The following is a 15,170-nucleotide window of genomic DNA, read 5'->3' as shown; positions in this document are numbered from 1 at the left end:
GAGAGAAACAGGGACACCGAAATGCTGAAGGCAAAAAAGAACTGTTTTAAGATCCAAGACTAGACTAGAGAGGAGAGGAAAGAATAGGCTTCAAACACCTGATGCAGCAAAGTGTCGATGGTTAAGGCTTTGGACTTTGGACTTCAAACTCTGAGGCTGTGGGTTCAAATCTCGTTACTGACAATGTGTGACCATGGGCAGGTCACTTCAACTGTTTGTGCTCCAATTAGGAAAAAAAACTGTAACAAATTGTGTCTAAAATGTTGTAATTCACCTTGGATAAAGCCGTCAGTCAAGTGATAATAAACTTATCTAAGAAAAGGCATACTTAAGATATTATTGACAATATTAGACTGGGTATGAATTTGAGGAGCTTGGGTGATGTTAAGAATGACCACAAGATGATCAAATTAAACTCCATTCTTATAACAAAAAGTATTACTGATAATGATCTCTACCAAGAATTTAATACGGTACAGCAGCTCAGTGAGAGAACCTCTGCTCCACTGAGAGTGAACTTATGCTCTTTAGATTAAAAATTTGAAAAAAAACAGTAGATTAGACTTGTTTTTGTACAAATAAAATTTCTGAGACTGACCAATCCAGGACCGAATAAAAACATTTTAATTCTTTTTATAAATGTACTGCAGTGAACAGAAAATATTAATTGGAAAAATAAAAGTAAAGCAACTGCCTGGAATTTAAACTGGCATGTAAAACTGAAGATATGTCATTTATTAAAATTTTCTGAGTAACAGTTTAAAACTAAGGTGAATAAACTGGAAAAAAAAAGAAAAAAAAACAAACTATGGAATGGTTAATCAGTAATTTCCTTCCTCGGGAATTGTGTCATCATGCGACACCAGGATCATAACAAAAAAGATGATCTCTGAACTATGGAATTGAGGACAAGAAAGCTAGAGTACCAGTAATGTGTGATCACTAATGTAAATGTAGAAGCTTGACACTTGTTTTTGAAATGCTTGATACCCAATCAGTTGTATGGAAAAAACTAAGTATTTCATAGAATATCAGCTTGTAATAGATAGATTCACTCTATCACACTGCTTCAAGTTAAAGGTACAGTATCTCCGGTCAGCCGCCATCCCCTTTGGGAATATGACACTCTGTATGCCTTCAGCCCTATACCTTGACCCAACCAAATAAATGTTTTTACTATTGCAGTAATAAAGTATCATCATCAATAATAAAACAAAATATAACACAGAGAAGAGTTGTATTTAAGGGTACTTTCTTTAAAGATACAGTTGAGGATGAGTACATTCAAGCCTGGGTGCATTGCTGCTTAAAAGTTTCTTGAGAGATGTTGCATTTTGCCTCAGAATGCATTTTGGGAATGTAGATGTCTTGTCTAAGTAATATTGAAGATTTTCTCTAGCACTGTGCAGCATGTATCTCAAACTTAAAAGCCTCCCTATGCATGACGTTAACAATGATTACATAAACACTCAGTTATTTTAAAACTACTGTCATTTTTACATTACAATATTATGTTCTTTTCCTAAGACAATGCCACACTAATCTTATTTACCCAAGGCAAATAAATAAAGCTGGTTTTTTGCACATTCCAGAAATAATAAATAAAATGTTTGTCCGTGATCTTTTTTAAATTCTAAAAGAATGGAATAAAATCAAATTTAACTCAATAACAATTCAGACTTTAAATTGATACCTATCAGTTTGCACTACTATCTGTTAAAAGACGCCAAATATAAAATTAAGACTTCAGTAGCTAAAATTGCAGTTTGAGAACTTTAAGTAATTATTAGCATTGCTTGTTCAAAAGTTAAAACTTCTATACAGCATGTTTGAGAAGCACCAGTTAATCAGTCTTACTTTATTTTGTTTTTAAGAAGTAGGTTCACAATTCAATATAATGGCTTGAGCAAATAGTTAAAAACTTCTGTCACCATACACTAGTGTAGTGGCCTGTTAATGGTGTGCAAAAAAGTGATTAGATAGATAGATAGATAGATAGATAGATAGATAGATAGATAGATAGATAGATAGATAGATAGATAGATAGATAGATAGATAGATACTTTATTAATCCCAAGGGGAAATTCACATACTCCAGCAGCAGCATACCGATAAAGAACAATATTAAATTAAAGAGTGATAACAATGCAGGTATACAGACAGACAATAACTTTGTATAATTTTAACGTTTACCCCCCCGGGTGGAATTGAAGAGTCGCATAGTGTGGGGGAGGTACGATCTCCTCAGTCTGTCAGTGGAGCAGGACGTTGACAGCAGTCTGTCACTGAAGCTGCTGCTCTGTCTGGAGATGATACTGTTTAGTGGATGCAGTGGATTCTCCATTATTGACAGGAGCCTGCTCAGTGCCCGTCGCTCTGCCACGGATGTCAAACTGTCCAGCTCCGTGCCTACAATAAAGCCTGCCTTCCTCACCAGTTTGTCCAGGCATGAGGCATCCCTCTTCTTTATGCTGCCTCCCCAGCACACCACTGCGTAGAAGAGGGCACTTGCTACAACCATTTGATAGAACATCTGCAGCATCTTATTGCAGATGTTGAAGGATGCCAGCCTTCTAAGGAAGTATAGTCGGCTCTGTCCTTTCTTACACAGAGCATCAGTATTGGCAGTCCAGTCCAATTTATCATCCAGCTGCACTCCCAGGTATTTATAGGTTTGCACCCTCTGCACACAGTCACCTCTGATTATCACGGGGTCCATGAGGGGCCTGGTCCTCCTAAAATCTACCACCAGCTCCTTGGTTTTGCTGGTGTTCAGTTGTAGGTGGTTTGAGTCGCACCATTTAACAAATAGTAGGCCATAAAGTAATGAAACAAGACAGGCCCTTACTAAGAGCTACAAAAGCATTTTGTATCCCTCGCTATATCGCGCTTCGCCTTTCGCGGCTTCACTCCATCGCGGATTTTATATGTAAGCATATTTAAATATATATCGCGGATTTTTTGCTGGTTCGCGGATTTCTGTGGACAATGGGTCTTTTAATTTCTGGCACATGCTTCCTCAGTTGGTTTGCCCAGTTGATTTCATACAAGGGACGCTATTGGCAGATGGCTGAGAAGCTACCCAACTTACTTTTCTCTCTCTCTTGCGCTGACTTTCTGTGATCCTGACTTATGGGGATTGAGCGGGGGGCTGTTTGCACACCTAGACGATACGGACGCTCATCTAAAAATGCTGAAAGATTATCTTCACGTTGCTATCTTTTGTGCAGCTGCTTCCTGAAACGACATGCTGCACGGTGCTTCGCATACTTAAAAGCTCGAAGGGCACGTATTGATTTTTGACTGAAAAACAAGCTCTGTCTCTCTCTATCTCTCTCTCTCTCTCTCTCCCTGCTCCTGACGGAGGGGGTGTGAGCTGCCGCCTTCAACAGCTTTGTGCCGCGGTGCTTTGCATACTTAAAAGCCAAACAGCCCTATTGATTTGTTTGCTAGAGATTGTTTTCTCTATCTATGTGACATTCTGTGCTCCTGACACGCACTCCTTTGAAGAGGAAGATATGTTTGCATTCTTTTAATTGTGAGACAGAACTGTCATCTCTGTCTTGTCATGGAGTACAGTTTAAACTTTTGAAAAAGAGACAAATGTTTGTTTGCAGTGTTTGAATAACGTTCCTGTCTCTCTACAACCTCCTGTCTTTCTGCGCAAATCTGTGACCCAAGCATGACAATATAAAAATAACCATATAAACATATGGTTTCTACTTCACGGATTTTCTTATTTCGCGGGTGGCTCTGGAACGCAACCCCCGCGATGGAGGAGGGATTACTGTATTTGCAACTGATTTTTAAGTGTTAGGTAATCCATGGAAGAAATAATGTGTTTTTATTTTAGCACATACAGGTAATTTCATATATGACCCTACTGATTATTTTCTATGTATTGTATATACAGAACCTTAGTACAGTTAAAACTGTCACAAGGGCATTGTTTTTGCAACAAGCATACATTTCAGCATTAATTTTTGTTCTTAAAAAGAGTCTGATTATGTTTTCTTTAGGGGTTTTCTATTGCCATTAGGAATATATTAGGTGTTAAATACTATTTTCTTTTATTATTATGATTGTTCCTTGTTTAGTAGTTATCAGAAGACATGATGGAGTAACAAGTTATATGGTAAATAAAAATCTATGTATTAGCATAAATAGACATAAAAGTAATTAACAGCTTCCTGAAGCATTAGTCTTAGCATAAATTAGACATGACAAGCAAATAAGATATGTCAAGCAAATAGTTAAATAAAGACATTAGTCATATTGCATTTTTTTAGTTAAGCTTGAAGCAAAATTACCAATATTGGGAAACTTAGAAAGATAGAGCAGGAAGAGAATGATGCACAGAAACTATCGAGGGCAAAGGATGGGGGAATATGAACACCTGTTGTTGGAAGGCCAGAAAACAAGGAATGATGAAATACAGAAAAATGGTCATGAGAAATCAGATGGAATAGTGAGTCAGCAGAAAACAGCAAAGGCATTGTTACAACGAGGTCAAGATGATGTAATGTATGGAAAATAAAATTAGTGTATTCATGCATTAGCATAAAAAAATATAGAAAAATGTATAAGCATTAACCTTAGTGCAGATATTAATGCAAGTCAGGTTGCCAAGCAAATGATTAAATAAAAGCACATGCCATATTTCTTTTTAATTAAAGCTTAGCTTTAAGCCACCAAGTATAAAATAGCTTGAAAGCCAAGAAAGGGGAAGTGATAAGAGAAAGCCCAAAAATGGAAGAAAGAACAGCTGCCCGGCCAAGGCCAATCAAAATAAGCAAAAACAGATAGTAAAAATGAACAATACACAGTAAAAATACCGGAGGCCAGCTGCAGAAAGGAAATCAGGAGATAATAATGGTTCCCATGAGAACTCGAGGTACCGGCTGGACAGGTGCAGAATGAGCTAATTTGAGCAAGGTCAGGAAGATAAGAAATAACTATATAAACTGTGATTCTTGGCCTGTTCAGTGCTCAGTCCAATTTGGCCGTATTGGGTTGAGTCAGTGTTATTATTATTGTTTTATTGCAATAAAACCATATACCCTGTTTGCCTATCCTGTGTCTCCTAATAGCCTTCATTTCAGGTTAAAACCTCTTGGTGTGTGTTTTGCTCCGAAATTTTCGCCACGACAGATATAGCTCAGTAGGGTGTGGTGTTTGACTTATTTTGCATATCATTTCCTTATTTGTTTTTCCTTCTTTATGTGTTTCAATAAAAACTTTGATATTTTTCATGGTCTTATATTTTATTTCCTATGTGGCAGAAATTTAACATCTTATTAAAGAAAGAAGCATTCTCTAAGAGGACAATTCAGTAATTAGGCAGAAGAAAAACTGTTCATTGTATCTTTTAATTACTCCTCAGCAAAATGCCTTGGAGGGAGCATTCTTCAAAACCAGTCCGTTACAACATGGTCAGAATGGTCAGAATGATCAGAGAAACAAAGGATAGAGGTTCATTTTATAAACTGTTGAATTACATACAGTGTCAATCAATGCATACATTTTACTCTGGTTGGTTCATTGGTTTACACCCAAATAATTTACATAAAATAAAAGTCTGTTATATTATATTCTGGTTCTTTTTATACCTTTGACTTGCACCACCACCCTTGACATTTCTGTGCATATAACAACTGTCCATTCTAGTCTGCTGATTTCTTAGTCATCTCTTAGTCATCCTTCAGTACATTTTGTATATTACATCAACCTTTCTTCTGGTACATTCTTTATTTACTTGACCATCTCTGTATTTTTCCTAAATCATTTCTTATATTTCAGTGTACATTTTGTTGTTCACTTGACCTTTATCTGGTTTCCTGTATCTGGTTTCCTGGTATGCCTCAACAGGTCTTTGACATCTATGAAGCCTTTGTTATTTCTTTAAGATAAATTCCATGTTACCTTAAAATTATTCTTCCACACCCAGGTTATGATATCCTCTAGTCCAATGTTTCTCCACCTTTTTGGTATTCAACTCACTGTTGCCCATGACAGTGTCTTCTTTCCAATGTAAGTGAATCACGACCGTGACTCGCTACCATTAAAAACAACAGCAATGTGTGGCCCACTAGTGGCAGCATGCAATCCAATGGTTGAGAAACACTGCTCTTGTCATTACTCTAAAACTCAAAAAGAAAAAAGAGCTGGAGTTGATGGCCTGTTTGAAAAATACAAAATAAATAAATAAATAAATAAAATAAAAGTGAAGTAGAGGTTGTGTAATAGTCTCTAGTCAATTTTCAGTTTTGTTTCTAGTACATCACAAGTATTACCAGCATGCTTTTGTCTTTAGTTACTACTAAACGTGCCTGCAACTCATTATGTTTTAGTGTTTAACCAAGACATTTCTACTTATTCATTGCTTCATCTTAGTATTTTTAAGCTTTATCATATTATATTGTGTTTTATACAACTCCTAATTTTGACACTGTACCTGCCTAAATAACGACCATTTGATCAGTGAGCTTAGAAACTACTTCATTGTGCATCAGTCAAGGACAAAAAATAATAAATGCATGATCCTTCAACTAGCCATATTACTCAGGCTTCCTGTACAATATCTCAAATATATTAGCAGATTTTCTATGAGTTACAATTTCTGTTTGCTCACCCCACTGTTATTCTCCTATTTCACTTATGACTGTAGTACCAAATAATAATAAGCATAATAAATAAAGTTTGCTGATGTTTTATCAAGGAGTGTTCTGCATTGGATATAGCACTGTGACTGACACTTCCAATACAACTCGGAGTCCTGCCACGTGCAAATGTTCGCTGACGACACTGCTATTGTGGGCTGCATCAGGAGTGGGCAGGAGGAGGAGTATAGGAACCTAATCAAGGACTTTATTAAATAGTGTGACTCAAACCACTTACAACTGAACACCAGCCAAACCAAAGAGCTGGTGGTGGATTTTAGGAGGCCCAGGCCCCTCATGGACCCCGTGATTATCAGAGGTGACTGTGTGCAGAGGATACAGACCTATAAATACCTGGGAGTGCACAGAGCTGGAGTGACAGGCGCTGAGCAGGCTTCTGTCAATCATGGAGAATCCACTGCATCCACTGAACAGTATCCTCTCCAGACAGAGGAGCAGATTCAGCTCCCCCACACTATGCAACTTTTCAGTTCCACCTGGTTGGGCGTAAACGTTAACATTATACAAAGTAATTGTCTGTTAAAACTGCATTGTTATCACTCTTTAATTTAATTTTTTTTTATCAATATGCTGCTGCTGGAGTATGTGAATTTCCCCTTGGGATTAATAAAGTATGTATGTATGTATGTATGTATGTATGTATGTATGTATCTATCTATCTATCTATCTATCTATCTATCTATCTATCTATCTATCTATCTATCTATCTATCTATCTATCTATCTATCTAATCACTGTTTTGCACACCATTAACAGGCCACTACACTAGTGTATGGTGACAGAAGTTTTTAACTATTTGCTCAAGCCATTATATTGAATTGTTAACCTACTTCTTAAAAACAAAATAAAGTAAGACTGATTAACTGGTGCTTCTCAAACATGCTGTATAGAAGTTTTAACTTTTGAACAAGCAATGCTAATAATTACTTAAAGTTCTCAAACTGCAATTTTAGCTACTGAAGTCTTAATTTTATATTTGGCGTCTTTTAACAGATAGTAGTGCAAACTGATAGGTATCAATTTAAAGTCTGAATTGTTATTGAGTTAAATTTGATTTTATTCCATTCTTTTAGAATTTAAAAAAGATCACGGACAAACATTTTATTTATTATTTCTGGAATGTGCAAAAAACCAGCTTTATTTATTTGCCTTGGGTAAATAAGATTAGTGTGGCATTGTCTTAGGAAAAGAACATAATATTGTAATGTAAAAATGACAGTAGTTTTAAAATAATTGAGTGTTTATGTAATCATTGTTAACGTCATGCATAGGGAGGCTTTTAAGTTTGAGATACATGCTGCACAGTGCTAGAGAAAATCTTCAATATTACTTAGACAAGACATCTACATTCCCAAAATGCATTCTGAGGCAAAATGCAACATCTCTCAAGAAACTTTTAAGCAGCAATGCACCCAGGCTTGAATGTACTCATCCTCAACTGTATCTTTAAAGAAAGTACCCTTAAATACAACTCTTTTCTGTGTTATATTTTGTTTTATTATTGATGATGATACTTTATTACTGCAATAGTAAAAACATTTATTTGGTTGGGTCAAGGTATAGGGCTGAAGGCATACAGAGTGTCATATTCCCAAAGGGGATAGCAGCTGATCGGAGATACTGTACCTTTAACTTGAAGCAGTGTGATAGAGTGAATCTATATAGAGTGGCATAGGCTTTGAGTGATGCTCAGGTCTGAAGAAAATCATTTGGTCTGCTCATGGCAACCTAATAAGTGTCTTTGCTTAAGGCAGCTGTCCATGCACGGATAAAACCGTACATGTGGAGTGCTATAAAGAAGAAAAAACTAGCATTCAAATGAGTGTACATATATGCACACATATCATAGTCAGCTATACTACTTAGTGCATATGAACTAAAATAATGAACAAGAGAACTTTCACAGTAATACTGGTGATTACACAATAGTCTAAGGACAGACAGTTACCAATGATGAGACAGTCCTTTGAAAAGAAGACAATTTCCTAATTGAACAATGCAAAGTCAGCAAAACAAAGAGGGGACTTAGAGGGGGTCATTGACATCAATGGGAGTACAGTAGACAGTTTGAATACAGTAGATTTAGAGGCACTCCTTTTATCGAAAGGCTGCTTCACTTTGTAATGAAATTCAGGAAACTTGATGTGTCCCTCTGTGCTCTCACTAACTCAGATGCTCAAGGAAGTTAAGAGAGCACAGTGCCTATCAGCATCTCAGCCTTATGACAATTGCATTGTGTCAGACAGTTTAGCCCAGCAGCAAGTCATTAAATCATCTGAATATCTTTACTGTGGCCAAGCTCCTATTCACAGATTAAATTTACAACATGAAATTTCTGAGTAAGGCATTCTGAATCACCTTAGATGGCAATAGACTGTTTATAACCCTGCTTTCTTGTAAGCAACAAGAAATTATCTAAAGCTATAGTGCCGTATTTTTAGTTTTTGCCATAGCCATTAAGACTCTAACCCATAAACACTTATCTGTGACTAAAAAGCCCAGAGTAAAAAGCACTGGCACTGCTAATCTGCTTGCTCTACTCATTAAGCTCTGCCCTTTAGTCTTAAACCATAATTGTTTACTGTTCTTGGTCCATACATTATACACATTATTTATTATTTATACTATTGACTCATATTGCAGATGTTTCTTTTTAATTTTAAATTAAATAGAAAATCCTTTTAATTTGGAATTAATAAAGTTTACAATTTCATGGCATGGAATGAAGGCTTTTGGAGGGAGATTTTCTCTTACATGACAGCAGGTGAAATATACAGTAGCTTTCTACAGAGGCAAACATAAATACTGGTTGAAATATTTGTATTAAAAAAAGAAGTAAGATTCACCTTCATAATGGCAAAACTGAGAATTATTTTTAAATACTGTATTGAACTTATGTTCTAAAAAGTATTTCCTTAAATTGCATAGCTTTTAAATATTAAAATGGTGTGTAATGTTAGGTGCATTGCAAAGGGTTAGTAGTGATTTACAATATTAATAAAGAAGTAAACACAACTTACCAATCACAGTGATCATCGCAAAATAGCATGTTTGCTGTCTCTCTATAGCTGAATGTGTATATATGTTATGCTCACTTTACTATGACTGATATTAAGGATTATTATGTGCATCACAAATATGAGAAAAAATGAGCTGATATTTTTAAGAATATTGTTTGAGAAATTTCTTGATTGCTGTTTCCTACTGTTTGTATTCTTTTGAAATGTAAAAACAGTCAAATTCATTTGCAATCATTCTTTGGAAGTTAAATATCAAGCATTTCAAATGAACTGAAAGCTATTGAAAACACATGAAAATTTTTAAAGTTGTCTCACTTGAATTAAAAATAACAGTTTACAATACATAAGTAAGATACTTAAATAATAGTAAAGTTCCTCTGATTTTTTCTGTTTCAAAAATTGTCCCAAGAAAGAAAACAAATGTGTTGTAGGCAAAAATGCTTTACAGAAGAACAGATAAATCTGGTCCTACTAAATGGCATCTTTAGTCAAACCTGGTGCAATGTATAAGGATTGAAATTGCATTATTTGGAGGTGCTGCTACCATAATATATTTGAATACGTCACTGAGAATTCTGTGGGATGCTTCTCTGGGAAGGTCTATGGCAGGTCACTAGAAAGGAGGGTCTGTCTGTTGGTTGAAATCTGCATTCAGCAGAAGCAATGTGGGTTTCAGTTCCTTGACCTCACTAGAATTCTGGAAGGTTCATGAAAGTAAGCTCAACCAGTGTACATGTGTTTTGTGAACTTGGAAAAAGCATATGATCTTGTCCCTCATGGTGTCCTGTGGTGGTGTCCTGTGTGGGGGGCGGTTGCTTCAGAAATATTGGGTAGTGGGCCAGCTTTTACAGGCAATTAGGTCCCTGTACAACTGAAGTGAGTACTTTGTTCACAATAAGTCAAAATTGTTCCTGGTGAGAGTGGAACTGCTTTGTCACAAATCTAATTCATAATATTTACAGTATGGACAGAATTTCTAATCACATCCAAGGGGTGGAAAGGTTCCAGTTTGGTGACCTCAGGATTGAAACTCTTCTTTTTGCAGATAAGGTAGCCCTGTTGGCTTTATTGAATGGTGACCTCAGGTGCACATGTGACAGTTTACGGCTAAGTGTGAGGTGGTCTGAATGAGGTTCAACACATCCAAGTCTGAGGTCATGGTTCTCAGACAGAGAAGGGCAGAGTGCACTTTCCAGGTTGGGCAGGAGGTGGTACCTAAAACAAAGGAGTTTAAGTATCTTGGTGTCTACTACACAAGTGAGGGAAGAAGGGAGTAAGAGATTGATGGGTGGATTAGAATAATTTAAAAATTTAAGTAGATATGGTATCTATCTATCTATCTATCTATCTACCAGTCAGTTGTGTTGAAAAGAGAGGTGAGATGAAAGACAAAGTCCACAATTTACTCTTCGATCTATGTTCCTACCATCACCAATGGCTATGAGGTTTGGGTAGTAACTGAAAGAACTAGATTGCAGTTGCAAGTGGCGGAAATGTACTTCCCTTGCAAGGTGTTTGGTCTCTTTTTCAGAGACAGGGTAAGGAGCGAAGACATTTTTTGTGACAGATCAAAGCAGAGCCACTGCTCATCCACATCAAAAGGAGCCAGCTGAGGTAGTTTAAGTATCTGATGTCACTTTTTTACCACTCTCACTACAACTGGACACTCCTTTTCTGCAACAAAATAATTGATCTTGGATCTCTGGAGTGACCATGGCATATATGTAATGATGCATTCCTCTTCATCCTTTTCCAAGTCCCACATCGCTAACATCTCTCTGTATAAGTCAGAAATACTAGAGTGAGAATATGTCTGAAATATGAAAATGGCATCAGGTTGTGCCAAGATAAGAGACTCCATCAGTTATTTCTTGAAATTCATAAAATCATCTTGGTATGCAGGAGTCCACTGTCAGGCTACACCTTGCCTGAGAAGATGGTAAAGTGTGGTTACAATGCTAACCATTCTCCAAATGAATTTATGGAACTAGCCCACCATTCCTAAAGAATGCTGTAAGATTTTCACATTGGTAGGACCTGGGTAGCCTTCAATGGCAGACATTTTTAAAATATTTGCCGTCACAATTTCAGCTGTGACTAGATGAACTTAGAAAGAGAGCTGAGTCTGTAAAAAATAACGTGTAAGTATTTAATGTTAAGTAGACCTGATCAAATCACTGAAATATAGTATTGAGATCATGAAGGTGTTTCAAAGCTTACAGAAAACAATGATATCATCTATGTAAACCTGATAAAATCTGCCAATTATCCCCCTGAATACTTATTCCATGAGAAGCTCAAAGGAAGATCCATTACATTTTTTTTATTCAAATTGCATCACTCTGAACTGGAGCATACTTGGGGAGTGATGACTGCCATGTTCTTAATATTACATGCATCCACACATACCTGCCAATAACCTGACTGAAGATCTACAATACAAAAAAAAAACACTGTAGATTCTGGACTCCAATACTCAAAAGGCATTGCATTGCCATTTAAAATGTATTAATCTAAACAGAACCAATATGTCTTATACAGTTTGGGAATGAAAACTACTGGGGAGGCATAACCTAATTGAAAGGCTCAAGGCTGCCATTCTTAAACATGCAATCTATTTTTATTCATTTCCTTCTTAAAACTCTGTAGGGTTTGTGACACACTGGTGTGCATTATTGATTGGGCACATATAATACTGCACCACCTCCATACACCCCGACCAGGTAAGACCACCACTTTGGTAAACTTTGTACCTCAGAAACTGAGATCTAATACTGCTCTCAAGTGCCTTGTTTGTCTGGGAGAAATAGTTATGCAGTCAAGACCTTCAAATTTTTTCATCTCCTCAAACCTGAGGATCTCACTAGGCAGGATATATACTCCTTTAGCTATGGCATCAATATCAATTCAATAGCCACTATAACATTTAGTCCAAAAAGTAATACCAAAGGCACCTGCCAAATATCCACCACCTCCCATGAAGCATCATGGAAGAAAAAACAATTCAGGACTCAATGACTATTGCTGTATACCCTCTAATAAGACAGAATGAATTTCATGATATCACCATCCCCCATTAAGCAACAAAATGGGTTGTTTTATCTTCTCCCATAGCCTACATGTCATGAAGGTAAGGGTGTCCTCTGTATCAACCACATGCTGATGGTCAATTTGTTCTGAAGGATTAAGACTGGTAAGCACTTTAACTCTACCATCTTTGCCGTTAACCTTTTTGACTTCTTATGGCTGCCTAGTACTCATTTCATGATCCTAGTTTCACAAATGACTGCACAGATCTCATAATATCCAATAGAACCACAGCATGGCACAAGGATGCAACATTATATGTCTTATTTTGGCATACAGGATTTCTACTTGAGAAACAATCTATGGTATTCATTGGAATACTCTGGAATGGGTTGCAAAATGTTGTACTGTTTCTTCACTTCAGCCTCATAATCTACAACCAGGATCAATTCTGAAAATATTGCCCAGGAAGAAACTCAAACACTTATATCTAAACCTAAACCTTCTCTGCCAGCCATCATTTACATGATGTCCTTGGAAACCGCCCAAAATGCATCTGTTTCATAAACTGTACTCTTTAATATATTTTTCTTTGAAAATGCAGTAAAACTAGTTTTCATAGCATGATCTTGTTACTTAGAGCCTACTACTGAACATCACTGTGTAATATAACAATTGAATAATACTTTAACATATCCCAGACGATGCTGCTTTAAGTTACCTCGCTTTTGGTGATGTATTTACCTCGGATTCCAGGTTAACCCTACACTGCTCTTGGACCTCTTCCTGCAATAATCACAGATTAAATAAAGTGATTAAATTAATATACAGAAAATGACCCAGCACAAAAGACAAAGCAGAGGGCAAATGTAATAAGTCGATTATATACAAGTCACAAAAAATAAATAGCAACAATTAGATCCATAACTGCACATCCCACCACCCCAACACATACAGTATATAAATAACATGTAAGGAAAAAATCTTTGACAACAGAAAACACACAATTTCACACACATTTGTATCTCTTCTTAAATTAAGTTGTGGTCTTTTTTTCTCTGTTTCTGCAGAGTCTCCAAACAGCTCTCCCAATCTCAATCTCCTTAACCATCCTGTTTGTTTCTTTCTGTAGCACGTCAGCTCGAGAACTGTGCCAGGAAACTCTAGACTAAAAATTGATTTGACCTCTAAGTGAGGCAATCTCATGTCTGGTTTTGCATAGTTCATGCCAGTATCCTCTACCATAAAGCATGTGTTCAGTATCATTCTTTTTTTCCTTCCTTTTCACGTTGCCTTTAACTGTAGATTAGCACCCATTACCATGGCAAACTCCTGAAAGTTATTGCAACTGACTGTACCTCTCAAAGATCCTCCCTATTGCCATTTGCCCAATATGCCTGTTTTATTACTTCCACTTTTTATGTATGTGCTTGGGCGGAAACAGGCTTTAAATTGAGGACAACAAAGAATGAAAGAAAACAAACCAGAAAATGCATTATGTGGCAGTGCTACAACTGTGTTACATAAAGATTACATTAATATCACACTAAGTGCGGTGGAAAGAAATGGCACTAAATGGGGCTTCCTTTCTTAGTGTGCTTGAAGCTCCAAATGATGGATTTATCATAGGTCAGGTGTCCACTGCTTGCCTATAGCGTGAATAGGAAATAAAAAAATATCCAAAACTGGTTGGCATACCACCAAAAACCAATTTCTACATTAATAAATATGCTGGATAGCAACCCCAAATTAATGGCTTCAGCCAGGAAAGGCTATAAAGTTTAAAGGGAATGATCAGGAGAGGAAACATAAAATATGCAGTGATTTGAAATCTAATGCATATACACAAATCAAAGACCAAGAATAGTAGTAAGGGATTCTAAAGCGAAATCCAAGAATCTGGAAATCTAAAGAACAACAACTAACACATGTACCAAGGTTGTTTTCATTGACTATCCATAAAATCTGATAGTGATACATCCTACGTGCCAATAATTGCAGCTCCGATTAAATTTATTGCATATCTTCTGAGACTGTGTTCAATCTGTTGTCAAATTATGACGAGGAAAACAAAAATTGCAGACAAACAGCAAAATGACAATGAAAACAATGTTTAATATTTTCTATTAACTAAAAACAATTTCTACTATGAAAATAAAGGAAAAAATCTGAATCAGCGTCTCATAAAACCAAAAACTCAACATCAGAAGCAGGCCTGACCCCAGGCAGCCAAGCCCCAAACTCAAACAACAGGTTTTCCAGCCACCACAGGCCCAAATTAGGGCTCAGGAGTTTATAGCACAATAATTTCAAAATACCCAAAAATGTACTCAGGGCAGAGGATCACCATAAACCTTTGGTCTGTCAGAAATAAATAAACCAGTGCCTTTAAAGTGAAATAATTAAATTAACAAACAAATAGAACAGATAGACAAACCATGAA

General features: G+C 36.5%; 1 protein-coding gene across 1 annotated transcript in view; it reads right to left on the bottom strand.

The window, feature by feature from the left end:
* LOC114651156 (cell adhesion molecule 2-like) overlaps positions 1-15,170 on the bottom strand; it is a 233,519-nt gene that overhangs the window by 141,718 nt on the left and 76,631 nt on the right. The gene's annotated exons all lie outside the window — the stretch shown is intronic.

This window comes from Erpetoichthys calabaricus, chromosome 4 (genome assembly GCF_900747795.2).
Source record: "Erpetoichthys calabaricus chromosome 4, fErpCal1.3, whole genome shotgun sequence".
NCBI classification, from domain to species: Eukaryota; Metazoa; Chordata; class Cladistia; order Polypteriformes; family Polypteridae; genus Erpetoichthys; species Erpetoichthys calabaricus.
This window is presented reverse-complemented; position numbering and strand designations above follow the sequence as displayed.